The 27,482-nt window shown below is 38.9% G+C and overlaps 1 protein-coding gene across 6 annotated transcripts in view; it reads right to left on the bottom strand.

Moving 5' to 3' along the window:
- The window catches only part of tenm1 (teneurin transmembrane protein 1), a 2,430,772-nt gene extending 2,403,745 nt beyond the window's left edge, over nt 1-27,027 (bottom strand). For all 6 annotated transcript variants that reach the window (XM_087991975.1, XM_087991977.1, XM_087991976.1 and 3 more), the window contains exon 1: nt 26,789-27,027. The gene's annotated coding sequence lies outside the window, so the exon portion shown is untranslated. The remainder of the gene's footprint in view (nt 1-26,788) is intronic.
- Nucleotides 27,028-27,482: the final 455 nt, after the last annotated feature.

A 27,482-nucleotide genomic window follows, 5' to 3' on the forward strand; every position in this document is an offset into this window, starting at 1 on the left:
GAGTGTTCTCAAATAATTGTATCCCTTCAAACTGAAGTTTCCTCCTCGTCGGTTTTCTCTGAACAAGGGTCTCCCATACATTGAAATCCATGTTTTATTTCTTGAGGGAAGCATTCAGGGATTCCTTAAAACATTTTTTTTGCCCTCTTCTTATTCTCTTCCTTAAGCTATGCAAAGAAGATTTACTTTGGTATTCAGAAGTCAGGCATCTTAAGCATTGGGTTACACCTGAAATATTGAGCTCTCCACTTCCTGATGCTGCCTGGCTTGCTGTGTTCTTCCAGACTCCTGCTTGTCTATCTTGTATTTCAGCATCTACTGTTTTTTTGTCTCTATCCTAAGCACGGGTCTGGTCCAGTGGAGTTAGTTTCGGATGACCATGGCCTTGATGCTCGTCTATTAGCTGTTTCAAGGATGGTGATGTTAGTGTTCATGTCTTCCAACTGATACAAAGAATCTATTTCAAACAAAATGAATAGTACCTCTCAAGGGTCTTTCAATGGTATCTACGTGTACTCCAAGTCTTGGGAGCCATATAGAAGAGTCAGAAAGATGACTGTCTTATACACTAGGATCTTGGTATCAGCACAGATGCTACACTCATCAAAGGCTCTCGACCTTATTCATCTGGAAGTGATTCTTGTGGATAAGATGCTACAGAGAATCTCCACATTGATGTCAGCTTTCGATGAGAGTTAGTTTCCCAGGTATTGGAAATAATCTTAATGGAGGCTTAAACTAGAACTTGACCTGGGATATGTTGGTAAAGAATTTGAATCTTCTTCAATTTGAGACTGAAGCAAATTGTTCACCATGGAGGCATTAAATGAGGCTTGAAGATTGTCATCTGCATTCTGAAATTCCACAAGCAAGGTCAATTTCAATTTCTCCTTGGATTTCAACTGATTGAGGTTGAAAAACTTTTGTCCATCCTGTGGACAATGTCCATACCACTGGGAAGCTTGTTCTTGTTCGATATGAGGAACAGCAGCGATGAAGGTGGAGAAAAGGTGGGAGCAATGACATATTCATGCTTGACTCCTATCTTGATCAAAGGATTGTCACATTATTTTCAGTGAAGACCACCAATGACATTATGTCATGGAGGAACCAGAGGATGTTGATGAATTTCACTGGACAAGCAGCCTCTAAGAGGATCTGCCTGAGTATTGTACTTCCATAATGACTGACTTAAAAGCCAAGGTCAGGTCAATGAACACAGTACAGTTGGTGCTGCTCCTTGTATTTCTTTTGGAGTTGCCAAACAGTGAAAATCCACAGTTTGGTTAGAAACCACACAGGCTTTCAGGAAGGATTTCTTCCAAGACTGGGAGAAGGCACCTAGTGAGGATTCAGGTGATGATTCGCTTGGTGATGGAGAATAGACATGATTCCTCAGTAGTTCCCACAATCCACTTGTCTCTTTTCTTGAAGACGGTGGTAATGGCAATATCTCAGAGTTGGCAGGAAGATTTGATGGAGCTGACAGATATGTTCTGCTCCTTCAAGTTTTATAATCTCCACTGGAATCCTGTCTACTTGTGTAGCTTCTCCACTCTTCTTGTGTCTATTAGAGGCTTCAACTTCTACCACACTGGGTGGGATTCCAAAATCATTTTTAATGGGGATTTCCTCAAACATAATTAATGATTGCATTAAGGTTTAGGGAGTTCTTTGAGGTGTTCCTTCTGTTGAAGGCTGACATTTTCTGTCTTTGAAAAGGGTGCCATTCTTACTCCACACTGGTTTGGGGTCAAGGGAGTTGAGTCCATATATTGGCTTTGGCAGCACTGAAGAAAGCTCAGGTGCCAAGTAAGGAATTGTAGCTCCTTAGCTTGGCTCAGTTTAGCATTGATTCATGTAACTCCACAAAAATAATCAAGAAATGAATAAAATATCAGAAGTAGTTACGATATGTTTTAAATTTATACACATTGTCCAAATGCACTATAAAAACAAAGCGGACATTCAACCAAATAGATTTCAAGAAAACGATGTTCACAATTCAGTAACATTTCTTTAGAATATCTTTGGCTTAATTCAGGAGAGTGTGTTGCCTTATACGTTGTCTTTGTGGCAGAAAGAGACAGACTGTTTTCTTCATTGTATGTCCGCAAATGCAACTTTAATCATTTTGTATATACTATTTGTTTAATGATTTTGTATGGTTTGAATCATCTTCCCATCTACCTCTGTCCAGTGTTTGGTCTCAACCAACCAAGGTCTCAAAAAATCCTGTGCTATTCTGTATACTCTTCTTGGCACCTATTCAAATGCTGGATACAGTTTATTTTAATTCTAATAATTACTATTAACTTAATTCACAACATCTTTTTTCCATTAATTTGGTAATTTTGTTTTCCAGAAGCAAATCATTAATCTATTAATTTTCAAATTGACATATAACTGACTTAAAGTCCCATGTGTTGTTTGAAATTCAGAAAGACTACAATTGTTCAATTAGATTTTAATCAGGCATTAGGCTTGTGTTGCTTATGCTGATTCATCTTTACAATTTGTTCTCTCCAATTATGACTGCGATTAATTCTGATTCTTTTCTTAATTAATACAGGTAACGGTGGCTTCTTGTCTGATACACAAAAGTAGAATTCCTAGTCTTGATCCATTACACTCTCCTTTTAAAAAATATAGTAAGTAACTGAGTCAAAACAGCATAAGCCCTTGTGTAGTAACAAAGGTTAACAATATTGTTATAATATCTAAAATAGTGGGTGCATTTAATACATGTTGAAGCAGCAGTTACAACAGTAGTGCTGAGAAGTGTGTGAACTTTGATAATGAGTGGACAGATACTTGTGACCATTTTTCTGCCTGGAGATTTGCAATGACCTGTGGCAGTTCAGGGTCAGTGTGAACCCGGGCTGAAAGGCCACTTTTCGCACTATGGGAATTCTATGATTCTATGAAATTATAATTGCAGAACAAAGAAATTGCAGAAAAAAAGACTGTAAAGTTTGCACATTCTCCTTGTGTCTGCATGGGTTTACTTTGGGTGCTCCAGTTTCCTCCCACAGTCCAAAGATGTGCAGCTTAGGTGGATTGGTCATGCTATGCTGTCTGTAGTATCCAGGGATGTTCATGATAAGTGGATTGACTATTGGAAATGTAAGGTTACAGGGATAGGGTGAGGGCTAGGGCTCGGTCTGTGTAGAATGATCTTCAGAGGGTCAGTGCAGACTCATTTGGACAAATGGCTTCTTTCCTCACTGTAGGGATTCTATGATTCGATAAATAGTTCTTGGTCATTGCCAAGCAGTGTGCACTTCAGCAGTCAATCCCATCTTAAACATTTGGCCTCTATTACATTGCTGCCTTTCATTCTTCTCCCATACCTTCTTGGTACCCAGAAATCTACCATTCTTGTGAAATATGTTATCCCTTATTACCATTCAACTCAAAATCTAATTGAAATGCCTCCATTGCCAGTTGGAACTTTTCTTCTGTGTAGTTAGCTGTCCAATTGTACTTGGACATTTTAGTTCCGTTCTCTGCTTCCATCATGCAGGAATGGATTCTTTCCAAAGTGTGAGTTCACTTTTTCTACCACCTCTACAGAGTCATTGACATCTCCTTATAAAGGCCAATCCATCTTTGCCTCACCTGCTGTTGAGGCCAGGGTACATTCGGGGACAGTATGCTCACTTCGACTGAGTTGTCTGAAACCAGACATTTGTGAAACTATTGGATCCTTTAAAATATTTCACATATACATCCTCACAACACTTCAATGAAAGGTAAGCAAGTTTGTTAATAAGTTGGATTGACTTCGGTTGGGGTAGTATGGAATTTCTATCCTACATGTCCCTGTCCACTCAGCTGGTTATTGATAACACCAGGATCAGTTTCTTGAAATTGACACACTGCCAGGCTCCAAGACTTTTAGAATTGCTCTTCTTCCTTCCAGACAATAGGGTGTCCTGAAAACTAAATGCATAATGTTCACACAACCATGACCCATCCATATGGTCAAACCAGAATCAGGGTTAAAGCATATATTCTTTAATTTGTTCCCAGTCTCTTTCAAAAGGAGAGAAAAGGACCATACATACTTTATATCACATTTTTACAAGGTTATTAATTATAAATCTGATAGATTTTTATTAAGCAAAACATTTTAAGGGATATGGGCCAATGGCCTATTCCTGCTCCTACGCAAGTTAGCATTGGCAACGTCTGCAATTCTAGGATGACAGAAGAGGCACTCAGCTCCATTTCACATTGCTCCTGCTCGTGGTACAAGGTACTTTTGTGATTTCATAGAACATAACAGCGCAGAAGGAGCTCTTCAGCCCTCAATGTTGCGCCGACCTGTTCTCAGCTCATCCCCCTACACTATCCCATCATCATCCATGTGCTTATCTAAGGATTGTTTAAATCTCCATAATGTGGCTGAGTTAACTACATTAGCAGGTAGGGCATTCCATGCCCTTACCACTCTCTAAATAAAGAACCTGCCTCTGACATCTGTCTTAAATCTATCACCCCTCAATTTGTAGTTATGTCCCCTCATACAAGCTGACATCATCATCCGAGGAAAAAGACTTTCACTGTCTACTCTATCTAATCCTCTGATCATCTAGTATGTCTCTATCAAATTCCCTCTTAGCCTTCTTATTTCCAATGAGAACTGGCCCAAGTCTTGAAGCATTTCTTCATAAGACCTTCCCTCCAGACCAGGCAATGTCCTGGTAAATCTCCTCTGCACCTTTTCCAATGCTTCCACATCCTTCCCGAACTATGGTGACCAGAACTGTACACAATATTCCAAGTGCAGCCGCACTAGCGTTTTGTATAGTTGTAGCATGATATCGCGGCTCCAGAACTCAATCCCACTACGAATGAAACCTAACACACCATATGCCTTCTTAACAGCACTTTCCAACTGGATGGCAACTTTCAGGGATCTATGTACATGGACACCAAGATCCCTCTGCACATCCACACTTCCAAGAATCTTTCCATTGACGCAGTACTCTGCCTTCCTGTTATTCTTCCCAAAGTGCATCACCTCAAATTTAGCTGCATTGAACTCCATTTGCCACATCTCAGCCCAGTTCTGCAGTTTATCCAAGTCCCCGTGCAACCTGTAACATTCTTCCAAACTGTTCACTGCTCCACCGACTTTAGTGTCATCTGCAAATTACTAATCCATCCAGCTATGCCTGCGTCTATGTCTTTTGTAAAAATGACAAACAGCAGTGGTCCCCAAAACAGATACTTGTGGCACACCAAGAGTAACTGGACTCCAGGCTGAATATTTCCCATCGACCACCACTCGCTGCCTTCTTACAGAAAGCCAGTTTCTAATCCAAACTGCTAAATCACCCTCAATCCCATGCCTCTGCATTTTCTACAACAGCTTACCACGTGTAACCTGATCAAAGGCTTTACTGAAGTCCATGTATACCACGTCAACTGCCCTACCCCTCATCTACATGCTTGGTCACCTTCTCAAAAACTTCAATGAGGTTTGTGAGACACAACTTGCCCTTAGAGTCAAAGAGATGTACAGCATGGAAACAGACCCTACGGTCCAACCCGTCCATGCCGACCAGTTATCCCAACCCAATCAAGACCAACCTGCCAGCACACGGACCATATCCCTCCAAACACTTCCTGTTCATATACCCATCCAGATGCCTTTTAAATGTTGCAATTGTACCAGCCTCCACCACTTTCTCTGGCAGCTCATTTCATTCACGTACTACCCTCTGTGTGAAAACGTTGCCCTTTAGGCCTCTTTTATATCTTTTCCCTCTCACCCTAAACCTATGCCCTTGAGTTCTGGACTCCCCGACCCCAGGGAAAAGACTTTGTCTATTTATCCTATCCATGCCCCTCAAGAATTTGTAAACCTCTATAAGGTCACCCCTCAACCTCCGATGCTCCAGGGAAAACAGCCCCAGCCTGTTCAGCCTCTCCCTATAGCTCAATTCCTCCAACCCTGGCAACATCCTTGTAAATCTTTTCTGAACCCTTTCAAGTTTCACAACATCTTTCCAATAGGAAGGAGACTAGAATTGCACACAATATTCCAACAATGGCCTAACAAATATCCTGTACAGCTGCAACAAGACCTCCCAACTCTTGTACTCAATACTCTGACCAAGAAAAGAAAGCATACCAAACGCCTTCTTCACTAACCTATCAACTTGCAACTCCACTTTCAAGGAGCTATGATCTTGCACTCCAAGGTCTCTTTGTTCAGCAACACACCTTAGGACCTTACCATTAAGTGTATAAGTCCTGCTAAGATTTGCTTTCCCAAAATGCAGCACCTCACATTTATCTAAATTAAACTCCATCTGCCACTTCTCAGTCCATTAACCCATCTGATCAAGATCTCATTGTAATCTGAAGTAACCTTCTTCGCTGTCCACTACACCTCCAATTTTGGTTCATCTGCAAACTTACTAACTATACCTCTTATGCTCAAATTCAAAACATTTACATAAATGATGAAAAATAGAGGACTCAGCACCGATCCTTGTGGCACTCCACTGGTCATAGGCCTCCAGTCTGAAAAACTGGCCTCCAACACCACCCTTTGTATTCCACCTGTGAGCCAGTTCGGTATCCAAATGGCTAGTTCTCCGCGTATTCCGTGAGATCTAACCTTGCTAACCAGTCTCCCATGGGGAACCTTGTCGAACACCTTACTGAAATCCATATAGATCACATCTACCTCTCTGCCCTCATCAATGTACTTTGTTACTTCTTCAAAAAACTCAATCAAGTTTGTGAGACATGATTTCCCATGCACAAAGTCATGTTGACTATCCCTAATCAGTCCTTGCCTTTCCAAATATATGTACATCCTGTTCCTCAGGATTCCCTCCAACAACTTGCCCACCACGGACGTGAGGCTCACTGGTCTATAGTTCCCAGGCCTGGCCTTACCAAACTTCTTAAACAGTGGCACCACGTTAGCCAACCTCCAGTCTTCTGGCACCTCACCTGTGACTATCAATGATACAAATACCTCAGCAAGAGGCCCAGCAATCACTTCTCTAGCTTCCCACAGAGTTCGAGGGTACACCTGATCAGGTCCTGGGGATTTATCCACCTTTATGCATTTCAAGACATCCAGTACTTCCTCCTCTGTAATGTGGACATTTTGCATGGTGTCACCATCTATTTCCCTCCATTCTATATCTTCTATATCCTTTTCCACAGTAAATACTGATGCAAAATCCTCGTTTAGTATCTCCCCCATTTTCTGCGGCTCCACACAAAAGCCGCCTTGCTGATCTTTGAGGGGACCTATTCTCTCCCTAGTTACCCTTTTGTCCTTAATGTATTTGTAAAAACTCTTTGGATTCTCCTTAACTCGATTTGTCAAAGTTATCTCATGTCTCCTTTTTGCCCTCCTGATTTCTCCCTTAAGTATACTCCTACTGCATTTACAGTCTTCTGAGGATTCACCCGATCTATCCTATCTATACCTGACATATGCTTCCTTCATTTTCTTAACCAAACCCTCAATTTCTTTAGTCATCCAGCATTCCCTACACCTACCAACCTTTCCTTTCACCCTAACAGGAATACACTTTCTCTGGATTCTCGCTATCTCATTCCTGAAGGCTTCCCATTTTCCAGCCGTCCCTTTACCTGTGAACGTCTGCCTCCAATCAGCTTTTGAAAGTTCTTGTCTATTACCATCAAAATTAGCCTTTCTCAAATTTAGAACTTCAACTTTTAGATATGGTCTATCCTTTTCCATCACTATTTTAAATCTAATGGAATTATGGTCATTTGGCCCAAAGTGCTCCCCCACTGACACCTCAGTCACCTGCCCTGCCTTATTTCCCAAGAGTAGGTCAAGTTTTGCTGAATCAGAAAATTGTCTTGTACAGACTTAACAAATTCATCTCCATCTAAACCCTTAACACTATGGCAGTCCCAGTCTATGTTTGGAAAGTTAAAATCCCCCACCCATAACCACCCTATCACTCTTACAGATAGCTGCGATCTCCTTACAAGTTTGTTTCTCAATTTCCCTCTGACTATTAGGGGATCTATAATACAATCCTAATAAGGTGATCATCCCTTTCTTATTTCTCAGTTCCACCCAAGTAACTTCCCTGAATGTATTTCCAGGAATATCCTCCTTCATTGCAGCTGTAATGCTATCCCTTATCAAAAATGCCACTCCCCCTCCTCTCTTGCCTCCCTTTCTATCCTTCCTGTAGCATTTGTATCCTGGACCATTAAGCTGCCAGTCCTGCCCATCCCTGAGCCATGTTTCTGTAATTGCTATGATATCCCATCCCATGTTCCTCACCATGCCTTGAGTTCATCTGCCTTCCCCGTTCGGCCTCTTGCATTGAAATAAATGTAGTTTAATTTATTCGTCCTACCTGCCCTGACTGTTTGAGTCGCTTCTGTTCTCAACTGGACCAGTCTCAAATTGATCTCTTTCCTCACTATCTCCCTGGGTCCCACCAACAGCCAACCCCCCCCCCACTCACCTTACTCGTTTAAATCCTCTCGAGCAGCTGTAGCAAATTTCCTTGCTGGTGTATTAGTCCCCTTTCAACTTAGGTGCAATCCGTCCTTCTTGTACAGGTCACTTCTACCCCAAAAGAGATTCCAATGATCCAAAACTATGAATCCTTCTCCCATACACCACTCCTCAGACATGGATTCATCTGCTGTATCTTCCTATTCCTGCCCTCACTAGTTCGTAGCACCGGGAGTATTCCAGAGATCACTACTCTCAAGGACCTCCTTTTAAAATTCCTGCCTAACTCTCTATAATCACCCTTCAGAATCTCAACCGTTTCCCTTCCTATGTTGTTGGTTCCAATATGGACAAAGACCTCTTGCTGGCCCCTCTCCCCCTTAAGACCATTCTGCACCCTCTCTGAGACATCTTTGATCCTGGCACCATGGAAGCAACACTCTATTCTGCTTTTTCTCTGCTGGCCAAAGAAACGTCTGTCTGTATCTCAGACCAGAGAATCCCCTAACACAATTGATCTCTTGGAACCCAACGTACTCCTCATTGCATTAGAGCCTGTCTCAATACCAGAAACCTGGCTGTTCGTGCTACGCTCGCCCTGAGAATCCATCACCCCCTACATTTTCCAAAACAGCATACTTGTTTGAAATGGGCATAGCCACAGAACACACCTGCACTAGGTGCCTACTTCTCTTATCTTTCCTGGAGTTAACCCATCTGTATGACTGTATCTGAGACTTTCCTCCCCTCCTATTATTGCCATCCATCACATACTGTTGCTGTTGCAAATTCCTCATTACTTCTAACTGTCTCTCCAAACGATCCATTCGATCTGATAAGATTCGCAACCAACAGAATTTATTGTAGATATAATCCGCAGTAACCCTTAAACTCTCTTTAAACTCCCACATCTGACAAGAAGCACATGTCAGTCTACTACTTGACAAAACCATGTTGACTATCTGAAATCAAATTGTTTCTTGCCTGATGATTATAAATCTTATCTCTTATAATCCTTTCCAAAGACTTTCCTACAACAGAAGTGAGGCTCACTGGTCTATAACTACTGGGTCATCTCTACTCCCCATTTTGAACAAGGGCACAATATTTGCAATCCTCCAGTCCTCTGGTACTAAACCTGTAGACAATGATGACTAAAATATCAAAGCCAAAGACCCTGCTATCTCTTCCGTAGCTTTCCAGAGAATCCTCGGATAAATCCCATCTGGCCCAGGGGACTTGTTTACTTTCACCCCTTCTAGAACCTCTTTGTAACTAACCTCGATCCTTTCCAGTCCAATATCTCATATCTCATTCTTCTCTTCAACAATATTCTCATTTTCCTAAGTGAGAACCAATGAGAAATGTTCGTTTAGCACCTCTCCGATCTCCACAGGGTCCACACTCAACTTCCCACTTCTGTCTTTGACAGGCCCTATTCCTACCCAGCAAATTTCCCAACCAGGATATTAGTACCCATCTGTTTCGAGTGAAGACCATCCTGTTTGTACAGGTCCCACCTTCCCCAGAATGAGCCCCAGTTATCCAAGTCCCCTAAACCCTCCCTCCTGCACCCATCCTTGCAGCCATGTGTTCAGCTGATATCTCTCCCTATTCCTTGCCTTGCTATCACGCAGCATGGGTAACAAACCAGAGATAACAACTGTTTATTCTAGCTCTCAGCTTCCACCCTAGCTCCCTGAAATCTTGCCTTACATCCCTATCCGTCTTTCTACCAATGTCGTTGGTACCTACATAGACAACGACTTGTGGCTGGTCACCCTCTCCCTTCAGGACCCCACAGATACGATCTGAGACATCACAGACTTGGCACCTGGGAGGCAACACACCAACCGCGAGTCTTGTTCGTTGCCAACAAACCTTCTATCTGAACCTCTAACTGTTGATCCCCAATGACTAATATTCTCCTCCTTTCCCTCCTTCGCTTCTGTGCAACAGGGACAGGCTCTGTGTCAGAGACCTGGGCCCCATTGCATACCCCTGGTAAGTACACCCCCCCAACAGTGTATACATGTTTTTCAGGTGAATGACCACAGGGGATCTCTCCATTGTATGTATTTTCTCCCTTTGAACAGTCACCCAGCTTTCTTCGTGCCGAGGAATAACTACTTCCCTGTAACTCATCTATCACAGCCTCTGCCTCCCGAATGATCCAAAGTTCATCCAGCTCTCGTTCCAGTTCCCTAACACAGTCTTGGAGGAGCAAGAGTTGCGTGCACTTTCTGCATATGTACTTGGATGGGACACGAATGGCGTCCCTCACCTCAAACATCATGCAGGAGGAACATTGCTCTCATTGCCCTTAACTTCCTTTCTCTCCCTTGTTGCATTTTAACTCAAAACAAATCTGGTGGTTGGCCTCAAAAATGCTTACATTTTCATTTTTTATTCATTCATTTGATGTTGATGGTGCTGGTGCAGCTAGTACTTTTTGGTAAAAGACCAGATAAGAGTCAACCATCTTGCTCTAGGTCCGGAGTGATGCAAAGACCACACCAGTTGAGGACGGCATAGCTTCTTCCCTGAAGAAGCTATGTAAACCAGCTGGGTTTTAAATGACACTTGTCAGGTGGTTACACTACCATTAGACTAGTTTTTTTTATTCCAGATTTTTATTGAATTCAAATTTCACCATCTGCCATGGATGGATTCTAACTCACTCATTAGTCTGGAGTTCAGAATTACATTACAACTCTGCCATCAACTCTCCATATTTTGATTTCTTCCAAAAAAACAAAAGAACTGTGGATGCGGGAAACCAGAAACAAAAATGAGAATAGAAATTGCTGGGAAAAAAAACACTGATAAGGTCTGGCAGCATCTGTGGAAAGAAATCAGAGCTAATGTTTCAGGTCCTGTGATGCTTTTTCAGAACTCAATGTCCTTGCTGCCATAGGAACATCTTTCTTGTATAAACATAATCTGTCTAAATTCCAAACACCTTATTGTAATCCATACCAAGCCACCACAGATCATCTAATTGTCAATTTCTCTCAACCCTTACAAATCCTGAGTGTCCACACTTCAGTTCAATTGGTAAGGAACATCTTGATAAACTGTTGAAGTTTATGCTCTGGAAACAACCCCTTTGCAAGGGGATTTTTGGAAATGGGAGATCCTCTTAATCAGTTATAAGAAACCTCTTCAGATTTTGGCTGATGCACATTTGCTCAGTCATCCTGATGCACCATCTGTTATCATGATGTGATAAGCCTGACTACTTACTTACCGCTGTCCAAGCCTTCTGCTGCAATATTCAACATTTCTTGTCTTTTCATCATGCACCAGTCATTCTCCCCAATGCATTACATTTGTTGTTTAATAGTAATCATGCTGAAGCATGTTGACATGAGTTAACCCTTTTTTTTAATCACAGGGTGACGATTTCAGATGACCACAGGGCAGAGGTCTCACATTCAGTAGTAGCCCAAAAGAAATGGTCTCATTATTTTCTGGGCCTTCTTTTCTAAATTTCTGATTAAGTTTAAAACCAACCAACCATATAAAACTATTGCTTTTAATACTTATTGGTAATGTAAATGCACATGCAAGTTTATGCAATGTTCATCAAATATGACAAGAAATGTAAAGTAATAGGTTGTTCAATGCATTGCTTTATAAATGTGTTTCTACAGATGGCCTGAGAATTATTGAGCCATGTAGCTGGTGTCAGAAAAAGAAACATTAGTAGACATTAAGATGTGTGATAGTCATTTATACATTATGCATTTTCTATTCATTATGCATGAAAATCAACCCTTAGGCTGCTAAACATATAATGAAATTTGATACCCATTTTTATTTCTCACAGTTGAAGACTTATTAATATCTTTTCAATATTACTTGAAGCTGTAAATAAACTCCTACCTGCAACAGTTGACATAAAATGAAGCACTATTCTAAAAAAAAGTCCAACATTTTTGTTTTCTCTTCCCATTTCATCAAATGGTTAGCTAAATAATTATAAATGTTATACAAACTAGCAGATTTCCCATGGCATTGCTCATGGTGAGTCAGATGATAACAAAAGGAATGTTTGTACCAAGTAGGATTTGACATGAGAACTGCTGGCTTCTAGTGACTGGAAAATACACATTCTATTTTATTAAATAGCAGTTTGAGGGTTTTTTTTTAATCATTATAAGCTGTCCCTCAGTTCCAGGATGATATCTATTCATGGTTAAGCATTTCTTCTATGTGTGACAGAATACATTGATTCTCAGACTGTAGATCATTGGGCACTTGGAGCAGGACATCCAAGAACTAATATGATTCAAAGTGCAGGATTTGCTTCCTGTTTGTATTTATTTACTTCTCTAGGTCTACTTTGTTTGGAATAGGTGCTCTGGACTCAAAGCACAATGCAGCTTCTTGGGCAAGTTGTTGCCATTTTGAATTAGTCACAACCTCCTCCCAATCATTAATGTCAACGCTGCCACCTTTCAAGGAGATCTTCAAATGGTATTTGTCATAGCTTCTTTGTCCTTTCCCAAAACACTGGCCATCTTAATTTGAGAAAACCTGACGAGGAAGGAGAGCCACCTTTCAGCCATTGAGTTACAGTGTCCAGCTCATTGTAGTTGGTTTTGAAGGAGTTTTGCCTGAATGCTTGCTGAGCTGGCCTCAAGAAGGACATGAACATTTGTTCAACAGTCCTCATGTTGAATCAGGAGAATATGGCTGAAGCATTCCTGGTGGAATTTCATTAGTATTCTTCTATGTCACTGATAAAGTCCACGATCCAGCACTTCAGTACAAGAATGTGGTGACAATAAATGCTATGTTGACTTATGTCTTTTGTTGAAAAATGTGTTGCTGGAAAAGCGCAGCAGGTCAGGCAGCATCAAAAGAGCAGGGGAATCGACGTTTCGGGCATAAGCCCTTTTTCAGGAATTATGCCCAAAACGTCGATTCTCCTGCTCCTTTGATGCTGTCTGACCTGCTGCACCTTTCCAGCAACACGTTTTTCAGCTCTGATCTCCAGCATCTGCAGTCCTCACTTTCTGCTAGTTATGTCTTTTGTTGACTTGCATCCGTCGGGAAGTCAAACACTCACTGTCATAGCTTGTAGAAGACAGAACTGGGATAGTTGATTCAGTGCTGTAACTTCTTGTTAATGGTGGTAAGAAAGTTGGCTCTCAAGATATGGAAATGCTCAATAAATTCCATAATCTCTCTTTCAACATATATGCAAGATCAAATAACTGGCTGACCAGGTGTGGGCTAATTCGTGAGGTTTGTTTGGAAACATTTAAAGGATGGGTTGAGTCTCTGATATCAAGAATTGAAGAGATTGAGAACAGTTTGCAAATTTTGTACAGAATGGATCAAACATTGTATTGATATGTCGATTATGGTCAGTCAAATCTTGGCATGGAACTAACAGGGATTAAAGACTTTTTCAATTTAGGCAGTATTTAATACACATAGGTAAAAACAATGACTGCAGATGCTGGGAAGCAGATTTTGGATTAGAGTGGTGCTGGAAAAGCACAGGAGTTCAGACAGCATCCAAGGAGCAGGAAAATCGATGTTTTGGGCAAAAGCTAGTCTGATGGGTTCAATAAGCAATACTAGATAGATTATAAATAATATGAGAGCTTTCTTATCATTATTAATTCTGGGATGAGGGCATTACTTGCCAGGTAGAATTCATTGCCCATCTATTGGGCAGTTAAGAGTCAACCATAATGCTGTGGATCTGGAGTCACGTATAGGCCAGACCAGATAAATATGGCAGTTTCCTTCGCTAAAGGACATTAGTGAATCAAAGGCTTTTTCTAACAATTGACAATAGATTCATGGTTATCATTAGATTTGTAATACCAGATTTCTTTTTAATTAAGTTCAAATTCCACCATCTACTGTGGCAGGAATCAAACTCAGGTCCCAAGAACACTATCTGAGTCTCTGGATTAACAGTCCAGCAATAATACCATGAGACCATCACGTCCCCAGCTACCACACGTGCTTGTTTCACTTTGCTATAGACTTTGAACATGACTGCTTCAGCTCTCCTACTCAAGACAGTTGTTGTCATCCCATTGTGAAGCAGTTGAAGAACTGTGGTGGCATTTTTATTACAGCTTTGATTTAATTACAAAACTCTATCCATCAATTTATGAACGTTGTAAGTGAACAGTCTTACATACATATATTCTTTGCAGGGTTGTACCTTAGAGCACAACTTGGGACCTTAATTGTTGCAAAAATAATTCCAAAATCAGTCTCCTTGTTGATCCCTTCTGACAATAATTACCAAGTGGGTGAGAAGCAGTGTGGACAACCCTCCGCCCTCCCCTAACAGGAAGGCAGGCAAATGGGACAGGCAACATTCAAGATGCAAGTGAACAGGTTAACTGCCCTTTATACAAGTGAAAAGGTTTTCCATTTACTAGAACTTTAAAGCAGGGTAGAGGATAATACTTGAGGCTGCTGACAGAGCAAGTGTTAGGAACATAATTGTGGAATTGTAGAGCTCTGACTTGTACCAGCAATGAATAGGTGGATGGTGTCACGTGATGCATATATGCTTTTAAGGAGCAGTACTGCTCTCAATGACTACCACTGTCAGAGGATTTGATTTCAATGTTCCATGACTCTGCATTCAGCATATAGCATAACTACAGTTTGCAAATAGTCCTATGATCTTGTAAATAACCAATATTACTGTTTTAGTAATTCTTATCAAATGCTTGGAATGTTTACATTAAATAGTAGAACATAACTTGATGGCAGCATGGTTTTGTTTTCAAAGGTATAGCTGAGATATATTGAAGCCTCAACACTTTCTCACACAGTCAAAGAGCAATCAGTATGGAACAAAGCATGCCAAAGTATTAATTTACCCTGTGTAAGTGATTATGAAGCTGGTTGGAAATGTCTCCAATGTGTGTTACATTAAAGGCAAGAACGTTGACCTTAGAATTCCAATTTTCATTCACTGATTGGGTGTACAGACTCAGCAGAATTCTCCACTCTGTGAACCCAATATTTAAAAATAGTCATCTAACTTTCAATCCAAAAGGGTAGAGGGGAACCTAGGGCTGGATTGGGCATGGGGCCAGACTAAGAAGCTGCTTAGTTCCTTAGGCAGCCTGAGTGGAAAGCTGTATTGGGGATCAAGTACTGTTATCTAAGTTTAAAACTAACGATTAAAACATAATCTTGCTCTCCTTCTTCATTCTTCATGTCAATCTGTTCCAAAACATCAATCCCCATGAATTCTTATACCCTATATGGTATCACTCCTCATCCCTGTGAACCTTTTTAACTATACCATATCACAGCCAACTCATACTCCCCAGTCATCAACATTTATCCTTCCTTTTCCAATCATGACATAACTTGAGACATTCTGATACAAAAATGAAGTAACCAGTCAATTTAGGATGGCAGCACTGAAAAAAAAACTCACTGATAAAATAAACAAATCTAATCTAAATCAAAGGATCCCTTATGAAAACAAATATTTGACACAAGAGCTCAATAATTTATTTATACAAATAAATATTTAATGTAAGCGCTTAATCTATTATGTAAACAAACATTTCAATTCATTAAGCAGTTAGAACTGTCCATCAAAAGGTACCCCACTGTGAAAATGTTAGCTTGAAATCAATCATCTGAAGTCACTGTCACTGTTCTTTTCAAATTCCTTTTTAGAGAATTTCTTGACAGCTTTACTAATCCCAAGGAATTAATGCAATTGCTTTAATGCAAATGCAGACCACCCACAATCCCAAAGTGTTACCTGCACCAAAGACAACCTTATTTTCCAATAAAACATTCTTCCAGACTTATCTGTCAATCACACACTCTTCACTACGCACACACACACCACTTCATCTGCACACACTTCCCACGCCCCTTCCAACTCAATCCATACAGTCTAATTCCCTCTACCCATCTCAGTGGTTTCTAACACCTCAATCTCAATTGCCTACTTTCACCCACCATTCCAAATCACCTAGTGCCCACATGTTCGCATGCAAGCAAGAGACAAAACAATGCAGTTTCATGATCTCAATTTCAATATTGCAGACCACAACACACATCTTGATACTTGTTGTCACATATAGCAGTTTGATACTTCTTGTTCCTTTTCAAGCTTTTTGACAGTTCAATACTGTTGACATTTCCTGGCGGTCTTGACACTTGTTGAGATTCTTGACAAGTTAAACAGTTCCAAGGCACTTGCTCACCATCTTCTTTACAATTCCACAGGGCACTTAAACCTCCCAAAGAGATCCTGAACAGTCCCCAACCCAAGAATTTCCAACCTCTACCCCTCAAGTATCCTGGCACTGTATCTGCAGATCCTGTATCTGCAATAATTCAAAGGGACCTTTAGCTATCAAAAAGAAATGCACTGGAAATAGATCAGGTCTTGTCAGTCTAAGTTGCACATTCTGCGTTCCAGACACCAAGGATGACAAAATCTGATTTTAGGAAAAGCCAGCTACCACCAGAAATGATGCACATGAAATGACAGCTCACCCTCCAATCCTGCCCCTGCAAAAATGAGACATGTTAGGTGTGGTATATCCAATATCTGGCATTTTTGTCACAGCAGAGATGCTCTCCACCATAGAGAAATTCAGGGCTATAGTTTCAGTTGAAAATGAATTATAGGTTGTTCACTTTTAATTTGTTTTATTTAATGACAATGTGTGATTACAAACAAAGTCTGTAGTTTTGACTCAATTGAAAGGCTTCCAGAAGAAAGAAAGTCCAGAGATGATTTTTGAGAAAATTTCTCAAGAGTAGATCAATTCTCTGAACAGAAACTGTTCCCTTATGGTTTTACAAATCATAAATGAGAAAAGAGCCATGACCTGTGTTTCCAGGCCAGAATAAAATGAACCTGCCTTCCTGAGTATGAGTCATCCCAGAGCAATAGTCTCAGAAAAAAGATAAAACTGGGCTTTGGCAAAGGACAAAGTTGAGGTTGTGTGACATTCAGTTGGTTTATTTAGAAAGATGGCTGGCTTCTAATGCTGAGTGTTGTCAATAGTAGTTTTTACTTCCCATACCAGCTAAGTTTGTTAACAAATAACAATAATGAATATTAACAAAAACATTGAAAGGTAAATATGGATGTAATTTACAATGGGAAAGATTGTGATAAAAGGAAGAGGGCAGATGTATGGTTTTTAGTATATACAGATTCTGCAACCAAATTCTCGACTTTCTGATGTAAACCACAATCCATAAGGATAGGTCACAACACCTCCACTACAATAATCCTCAATATCAGTGACCCTCAAGGCTATGTACTCAAACCCTTACTATACTGCTTTCACATTCACAACTATGTGGCCATTCCACCCCAGTTCCATTTACAAATTTGCTGGTGACACCATTGTAGTGGATATTATCTCAACAAGGCAGAGTACAGGAAACAGGTAGACAGCTTAGTGGTATGGTGTAAAGACAACAAATTCTCCCTTGTCAGCAAAACAAAGGAGATGGTCATTGACTCCAGGAAGTGGAGTGTAGGATGCATCCCTGTCTGTATCAAAGGTGCTGAAGTGGATGAAGATGAGAGCTTCAAGTTCTTAGGAGCAAATATCATCAACGATCTATCCTGATTCATCCATGTTGACAATATAGACAAGTAAGCATAGCAATGTCTCTCCTTCCTCAGAGGCAAAGGAAATTTGGCATGTTCTCAATGACTCTTTTTACATTTTTTTTTAGATTAGATTACTTAGATTAGATTACTTATAGTGTGGAAACAGGCCCTTCGGCCCAACAAGTCCACCCCCCCCCCCGCCGAAGCGCAGCCCACCCATACCCCTACATTTACCCCTTACCTAACACTACAGGCAATTTAGCATGGCCAATTCACCTGATCTGGATGCATGGATCCATCATTATGGATGCATCATAGAAAACATCCTATTGGGATGCACCACAGCATTGTATCATAACTATTCTACCCAAGAACGGAAGAAATTACAGAGAGTTGTGAATGCAATGCAGACCATCACAAAATTGAGCTTTCTTTCCATTGACTCTGTCTACACTTTCTGCTGCCTTTGGAAAGCAACCAACATAATAAACACCCTCCTATCCCAGTTATATTCTCTTCCACTCTCAGAAGGTATGAAAGTTTGAAAATATGTACCAGCAAATTCAAGAACAGCTTCTTCCCCACTGTTATCAGACTTTTGAATGGACATCTCATACATCAGAGTCAATCTTTCTCTGCACTTTTCTTATTCTGTATTCTATTCTATTACTCTAATGTATTTACATATGTTATGATTTGTCTAGACAGCATGCAAAATAATACTTTTCACTATTTCAGTGCATGTGATAATAAATGAAATTAAAAAATATTAAATTTATTTAATTTTCTTCATACCTTTTGTCATTACAGATTTTCCAATTTAAATCAAGTTTTGCAACAATTGCTCAAGTATGTCTGTCCTATCTACACATGGTCCCTCTGCATGGTACTTTCAGTTTCCTCATTGCAACTTTACATTGCCTTCCAGGGCAAATTCTTTACATGTTTGCATCTGTGAAGAACAGTGCCTTGCATATGAATGTTTGTATCTTCCTGTACATGCAAGTATGCCACATTCTGAACCCAAGTGTCAATCCTAAATTTCTATCTCCCTTAAGATGCTTGACAATCCTTGTAGTTTTCTTTTGCAGTAAAGCTGTCAGTGGAACAATTATAGTGATCAAATTTGATTCAAATTTCGTACAGATTCTATCCAACCCCTAAAAAAATGAATCACTTTTCATTTTAGCAGCAAGGAATTGCGTGAATGATCGTACATTTGCTGTTCTTGGCATCACTAGTCCTTGCACTACAATAGGCCCTAGGTGGGTTGCTCACACTTGCAAACTGACTTTTGGAAACATTTATCATCAAATCAACTGATTGCAAATTACCAAAGAGAACTTCTAATTGTTAAAGTGGTCTTAAACGATTCACTACATGCAGCACTTCATCAAGGTAAATCTCACCGGAAAGAACATTGGTTACAATTTGAATCTCTGAAAAAAAAGTGACTGGGGTATTTTTCAGATGGAATGCCATCACTTGACATTTGAAAAGACTATTTGGCATTTTCTCAGGATCTTAAAGGAACCCACCAAGTTCTACACAGATCTGTTAAAGGGACAAAGATATTTTACAAAAGCAACTTTACCCATCGTGTTTTTTTACACGAGGAGTTTAGTAAGAATCTACATTTGTTACTACATTGACCTTTCTGTAGTCTATACTAGGTTCAGGTAGCTAGCTTTCCAGCATGGATTGGATTTCCATTTTCATTTTGGCGTGTTTCTCTTGTCCAAGTGATAAGAAAGCTGTATTACTGGAGAATATTCTCCTTTATCCGCATTTTGTATGGCTCAGGGTCGATACAATGGTTTATGGCTGCAGATTCCTCTGAACTCTCTGAGTAGCCTTCTTACGTTTCTTCATTGTGGCTAACCTCTGAAATAACTCAGTGTTAGCTAACTGGACAGTAGGTGGTTCAATTTGGGAACTGTCCAGGTCTCTTTCTGCATCATCACTCTCTATTTTTTCCTCTCCAATCCTTATCACTTGTCAAACGTGTGCTTACTTATCCTCCTTCTGTCAGTGGAATCGCTTCAGCATATTGATATTGTAATTGATACTTTTTCTGATGAACCAAGTGTATCAATCAAATAATTTACTGTAACAATCTTCCTGATTACCCGATGGGAACCACTAACCCATGCTTTCAATAGTTCACCTTATACAGACAATATTATTACCACCTGAAAAATGCTTCTATATCCCTTTAATTATACATTGAAAACTGCTGTCACAAATTTGAAAAATGCCCCACTGAGCCTTGGTTTGATCTCAAAGCCGTTGCCATCAGATGGTCCTTTGGAGACTGAGACACAATTCTTTTTCTGTTCCATCCTTTGAAACCAACATTTCCTTTCTTTCTCCTGCCTCTTTTCACTTTCCTTTGCCCTTCTTCCAGAGCTGAAACTCTAGAATCAACTTTTTATTGTCTTTCTCTTTCATCATTATGAAGCACTCTTTCTTCATATTCTTCCTTTCCTTTTTTACCTTCTTCCGCTCTTTCAAGTTCAATATTTTCATTTCAGTTTCTTATTCAAAATTCCTCATCTTGCTAATTCAATTGATGCACAAACAGCATTGTATTGTCTCTCTTCAAATGCTGTGCTATTATCCCCAGTTATGCCTACTTCCTTGGTCCATTTTATAAATTCCGAATTAAACATTTGGATGAAAGGGTCACCTCTGGAAAAGTTTAAACAACTGCTAAATCCATTTTAGTTTAATAATGCACAAACAAATGGTATCATGATCCAATTATTATTAGCCCACTTCCTATTAGACATTGTCAGCATTGGCAATCCCAACGCAAACCTCCAAAGTTTATATTCACACTAAAATGGGAGCAGTACACTACCTTTGTGAACTATGAATCCATAGTTCACAATATAAATTTAATTGTTTTATCCAGTCTCTAATATGGTCAATTATATGATTTCTCCATTTTAGACTGAAAAATAAAAATGATTCAATTACCAGGTTTCTTTAATAACAACAAATTACTGATTTGTTATCTAACAAATTGATTGCATAAAAGATGTACAATTGGTTAACACATGGTTTTTAGTATGAAAATATGAATGTGGACTTCTCCAAAGGACCTCAGAAATGTACTCACACGCACACACACAAACCAGGTAAAGACATTTTTCTCTGCAGTGATTCAATTTAGAAAATTACCATTTTCGTTTTGCCAATAATGTTTAGATCTTAAAGAAAGATAAATAGGATCAAGAGTGAAATTTTCATAACATTGTTGATTAGGCATTCTGACATGTATAGGCTTGACATTACTCATGGAAATTTTCTTTGGAGTCTAGACAGTTGCAACTTGATCAGGAAATACATTAGTGAGATGCATGGCAGTTGTTTTTCAAGAGTACCATTAGGTTTCTAAACACATTCACAACTAAAGATCCTTCAGGAACAGAAGACATGAGGTGAAAAGCATTTTCGTCAGCAGGCTTCCTCAAGTGAAAGCTAAAACTACTACCTGTCCTGAATGAACAGTGTTTCTCAGGCAGTCAGTAAACCAAATCTGGAGGCTCCAAGCAAGCCAGTCCAGTAATTAGCTTGAACCATATAGTGTCCAAGAAAAATGTTGTTAAACAAAGTTTCAATTTAACTTTTTGACTTTTGTTTTTGCTTCACAGAACTTGAAATAAATTAATTTTTGCACAATCCTTCAAAAATGAAGTGCTCAAAATATTAAATATGATGCCTTCATAATATCTGGTTTTATACTTTTAATATCAGTTTCTAAGAAAACAATTGTTTAGGGGTTGTTTGCAAAGGTGACATTGCAATCAAAATGATGCAAGGGTAACACTTACTGTACATGTAAAACAAAGAGAGGGGATACAGCCTGAGCACTAGGAACAGCCATTGTATTCACTTTCCCAGTTGCAGAATTTAAAAGAATATTGCTCTGTTCTTTCTCTGTGATATATTAAATTCACTAAAATATGTCTTGGACTTGCCTTTTGAATTTATCCACATTGTTAATATAAATGTGACCTCAGTATCTCTGCTACAGCTAACAGGATATTTTCCATTTGTCCCATACTATCCAAGCATTTCCAAATGGACACTCCAGGATTTCCCAGATATATCCCCTACTTTCCATTCCTCTTTCCAAAATAGCACACAGCTATTTCCTTCCATGCAAATCATTTTGGTCAATGACTGTTCACATCCTCCAATTAAGGCTACAATTGAACAGGTATGAAAAGCAGTCAGTTTCTCAGCAAAATAAACATTTGGCTTGTGATAATTTGACAAATGGAAGCCAGCAGTAAAACAATTGAGCAGTCTGATTTTGTCTTCTTTTAACAATCATAGGTGAACTGTTCCCACCACTTTAAAAGCAAAACAGTGGTTCATATCAGACAAAACATAATAGTTATTAAACATTTCCATTAACATCCAATTCAAGTTGCTGTTTATAGAATCTTAAGTGGTTCATTTATCTCATGGAGTCTGACAAAATAAACAAAAGTTTAATTTTACCTTGCTCATGCATCTACTTCTATAGTGTACCTTGAATATTATTGAATCATGTCCATTTGTAATAAAATTAATTGAGCTCAGACAGAGTGTAGCTTGTAACTTGAACTCATCAGATTTTGTCCGGGTACTGGCAGTCCATGCAGCATTTATTTCAACGTTTTGATTTTACAATGTTTGCAGCAATTTCTTTCACCTGCGGCACCATCATTTTAGCCATCCCCGCTTTGATAATTATATTTGAAACAATCTTAAATTTTTAACACTATACTGCTATTTTGTCATCAGGAACAGTGGACAAATTACATTTCCTTGAACATATCCACATGAAGTGTTGAGGCCAAGAAAGCAGACACAGGCAAGGACCGAGGGGTGGGGCAGGGGGTGGATTCTGGGCAGAAAAAGCTGGACGGAGGATCTAGAGAAGGGTAGGCCAAAGGATTACATTTCTGACAGAACGCTTAGACATAAAATAATTTTTGGCCAAATGTTTCACAACCGATGAGAGCTTGCTCCATACAAATCATTTGCCACATTTCCTACCATGACAACAGCAACTAGATATTAAAATTATTTAAGTAGCTTTAAACATATTTAAGATTTATAGGTTGTAAGAAGTATTGTACAGATTGAAACTCATTCTTTTACTGAGCTCTAAAGAACATTGATCATGTCATTAAATCACCTTCTATACAGTATATAATTCTATCCCATTAGATAGATTGTCATCTGCTTTTTAATACGTAGCATTTTTAAAATTGAATTATTTTAGTTTTTAAATATGAAAATATAACAGTTTCACTATACGATGTCACATAGCTATACATGCCCGAGCAATAGAAGTAATGAGTTTGCAAACACTATCTGTTTTAATTATCAAAGGAAATATTTTCAAATGCTATATTACCACTCAATAGTGACCAAGGAAATGCCTATCCCATGAAAATAGTTTTCAGGAGGCATCTCAGAACTGTAAAAGCTAATACCAGAACCATTTTTTGACTTTCAACTTATTTTTTTTCCACATAACCTCCATCCTTACTGTGATCATCACAATACTGCTTGCAAAGCCCATCACCAAAATGCATCAAAATTATCTGAAACAAATGTTATGCAGTTCACCTAAAAGAATCAATGTACCCTTCACTAAATTTCTATCCATATCTATTAATTTTGCTGTTTCTTTTACTTCCCAAATAAAATCTATTATTTTAATTGTCACTTGTTTTAGAATTTTATTTATGATCTCCTCCAATTTCATTTTCACCTTATGTCACTGCCATAATCATTGAAATTGTGTGCTATTCTGCATTCTACCCAATATACCAAATATGTCACAGTGCCCAGATAACTATTCTGTTCCACCTTCCAGTTCACATTCTTCGTTTTAAATGACTAGCTCAAAATGGACCCATGGGTGAAACAGAAGACATCATGTTCAAGTTTTCTGCATGAAGCGTAAAAGGTACCTGTGTCCTCACTATCTTTTAATTACCTTGAGAAACTCAACAATGACTAGCAATCAAATAGTTCAGAGACTTTCACTCCATCTGTTTAGATTTTGAATCAAAGCACGATGGAAAACCAATGATTTGACCCTGAGGGCAGCTTTCTGGTCGGCATCAGCCCAAGAGTTGATTTTAATTTCTATTGCCAATTTTTAAATGAACCACTAGATGGAGCAACATCAAACAATTAATTATTCCATATTCAGAGCATCTGGGCAAGGGGTGAACAGTATATGGACAATTTCAAATATATATTGCTTATCTTACTCAGAAATTACACTTGTTGATGCAGAATGATAAAGGTAAGGCATGTGCCTGACCTAGAACTGGACTAATATCTAACATAAAAAAGCAGGTGTGATATGAACATTGTTAAATTCTGACCATTATTCAGGAACCTGTGCTGAAAAATACACCTGTAAGGGAATTTTGGGGGAGAGAGGGAGAGAGAGAGAGAGCAGAGCTTTTCTCTGCTACCACCCACACATTTCATGGTTGAATAACCTGCCAAAATTCGCAGCTTAGATTTTGGAATGACTGATCGCTTCAGTGAAGTACAGCTGGTGCCTAGACAATTCTATCGCTGCATGAGTCATCTTTTGCAGGAATGAAGGTGAGAAAATGGCATGGGGAGGAGAGAAAAAGATGAAAAATGCAATTCAACACATTGCTGGAATTATTTTTGGAAAATAACGTCAACTTACCATCCGACCACTGCCGTGTTTCTTTTTTTCTTTTCAAAATATCACAGCTGGAATGTTTTCCAATAGTGCAACCTTTATGCATTATTTATCGTGAAAGCATAACTCAGTGCAAAGTTTGAGAGAGGTAAAAGTTCTTTCTTCACTCATGCACTTACAACTTCTGTACCAATAACAAACATCTGAAAACGTATCCATTATTTTTTGTTGTTGTAATCTTGCACTGTCATCACCAATTCTTTTATTGGGACAGTTAGGACTTAATTCTTTTCAAATTTCTATCTCCCTCTTTGCATCCACATTTAGTGTCATTTACATTTTCATTGTGACAGTCTTAACTCCTCAAAGGTTGACAAAAAAAATCATCAGGCTCAGCGAACTGGCTCATTTATTGGACTCAAGACAAAAAGCCAGCCTTGCCAATCACTCTTACTGTATTATGTATAAAAATAAGGGGAATGTACATCTAAGCTATGTATTCCACACCAAAGTAGGTGTGTCTCCTGTAAGGTAGCAAGTAAACTTATCCTTTGAAATATAATTTCTTTTTTTTGTAGCAGTTCAAAAAGGAAAACAATTTTAACTCTACATTGTTTAAATGAGTATTGACTATCAACAACAAAGTCAAAGATTTGAGTCTAAAGTTGTTCATCATCAAATATGTAGTTAGGGTGCAAATGGTAAACAAAAATTAATACATGTTAAAGTAGATCTTATGAAACAGGGAGAGTAATCATGAAGGACACATTGAATATTTCAGATAACTTACTGATGATGAGCACATCCATGGAGAATGAAAAAAATGAAAACATTAGTCAGAGCGCTGAATAAGACAAGGTGTGGGTGATCATCAGTACAATAGAAAAAACTTATTTTCTAAACAATAAGTTCCTATTAAGTGAATAGATTTATGATAATGAGGTATTCATCAGCAATATTTTGACTTGGAGTTGGGACTGAAAAGTAGTAAACTAAATGGCATAGAATTATGCTTGCTGCTAGCTATTGACAGAACTTTTTTTATACATTCTATTCATTTGGCAATTCTATTCATACAACTTTTTGAGCATACGATGAAAAGAGAAGTAAGATTTGAAGACAAACTTTTAAAAAGCAAGAAGTGGAAAATATTAATCTGGAAACTTGCCTGCTGTATACAGGCAGACAGTAATGCTGCCTATTCATGTTATACTGATCCCTGACATAAGACAATCACTCCAATGTACAGAATGTACAGAATCATTCCAATGTACAGAAGAACTCAGATTGAAAACATTCCTCACATGCTGTCTTTCACAGTACTGTTCATTTTAGGTGCTATTTCAATGCATGTTAAATTCTAGCCCTTGCTTGTACTGAGAAAATCAGTGATGCACTTCAAATGCAGAGTAAAGTTTGAGCCGGAAATAACAGCTATATCTGGGAAACAAATTCAGTACTGGAGTTCCTTTACAATGAAGTGGCAATTTAGTGATGAGTATTGATTACTAAAAGCAGAAAGAAATTCTCAAGTCTCCAATTTGTCAGTGCCTATTCTCAATCACAACAAGGAACTGTTTTTGGCTGCATCCTTTCAGTTCCATTCAGCAGCACTGGCTAAGATTGAACACCTCTTACCTTGCCAGTCCACTGATATTGTTACTCTGGCTATGTTCCAAACAGCATCAGTTAGAGAACAAATAATGGCTAAATTAATATCCACTTCAAAAATTAGTCAAGGTATATTATTCAAGTAAAATATCTAACAAATTCAAAGCATATGTCTGGGAAAAAAAGTTTGTCTTGTGGAACCAATTACCTTTTTGCTACATCCTAAAGTCTGATGAAGGTCACAAAAATAGTTAAAGCTTATTTTGTGTCTAATGTTTCTCAAGTGATTCTAGTTATTAGAGACAAGAAATAAGAAGCTGACCCCAAGCTCTGGACAATACTCAGCTTGTGACAGTGATAAGCAAATGAATGCTGATATAAAATTGCTTCCTACCTGGTGCAAGCTGTTACTTCCTCTCTCATTAATCTGTAACCTTGTACGCTTTCTGCTTCTCAGTGAGTGAACATTCCGAGACAGATAGAAATTACACTCAGATGGGGGCAAAAAAAATAAATGAACGTGATGCTTACTGGAATCTTCTTCAGACTATTCAGCTTCTCACTTCCCAGGCAAACAGTTTCGAGCAAGTAAGAGAGTGTTTATCCTCTGCTCAGAGGATGCACATTTGTACGATAAACTGCATGTTCCCTGCAGTGTAGCAGAAAAGATGTGATACGCATACTAAAACAGTGTGTATTACACTGGGCTTGGCAAGCAAGCTCCACCTCTATATCAATGTATCTGGCTCCATCCTAGGGAAAATCACACTCAGAAAACACGTTTCCTTGCACTTAAAAAGAAACTGGATACTACTTGCCTATCCACCAGTTACCATCTTTGGCCAAGAAAATATTAGAAACAACAGAAGAGCCTTTCAGACCTATCTGTGATTTGAAATGACTGTCAGTTTGCAAAGAAGCTGAGGTGATTAAAACTAGTATTAACTGTTCATATGCCTTCTAAATGTTTCAATGTACATTAATGTGAAAGATTAATGTATTCCTCAGTGATATTAGCTATATGTTGGGAATGAGTATTCTGCAAATAAAGTACCTGTACATTTCATAGCCCAACTAATGTTAAGAAA

The sequence above is a fragment of the Chiloscyllium plagiosum genome, unplaced genomic scaffold (genome assembly GCF_037043375.1).
Source record: "Chiloscyllium plagiosum isolate Xiang-an unplaced genomic scaffold, Cpla_swu_hap1 HiC_scaffold_11, whole genome shotgun sequence".
Classification (NCBI taxonomy): domain Eukaryota; kingdom Metazoa; phylum Chordata; class Chondrichthyes; order Orectolobiformes; family Hemiscylliidae; genus Chiloscyllium; species Chiloscyllium plagiosum.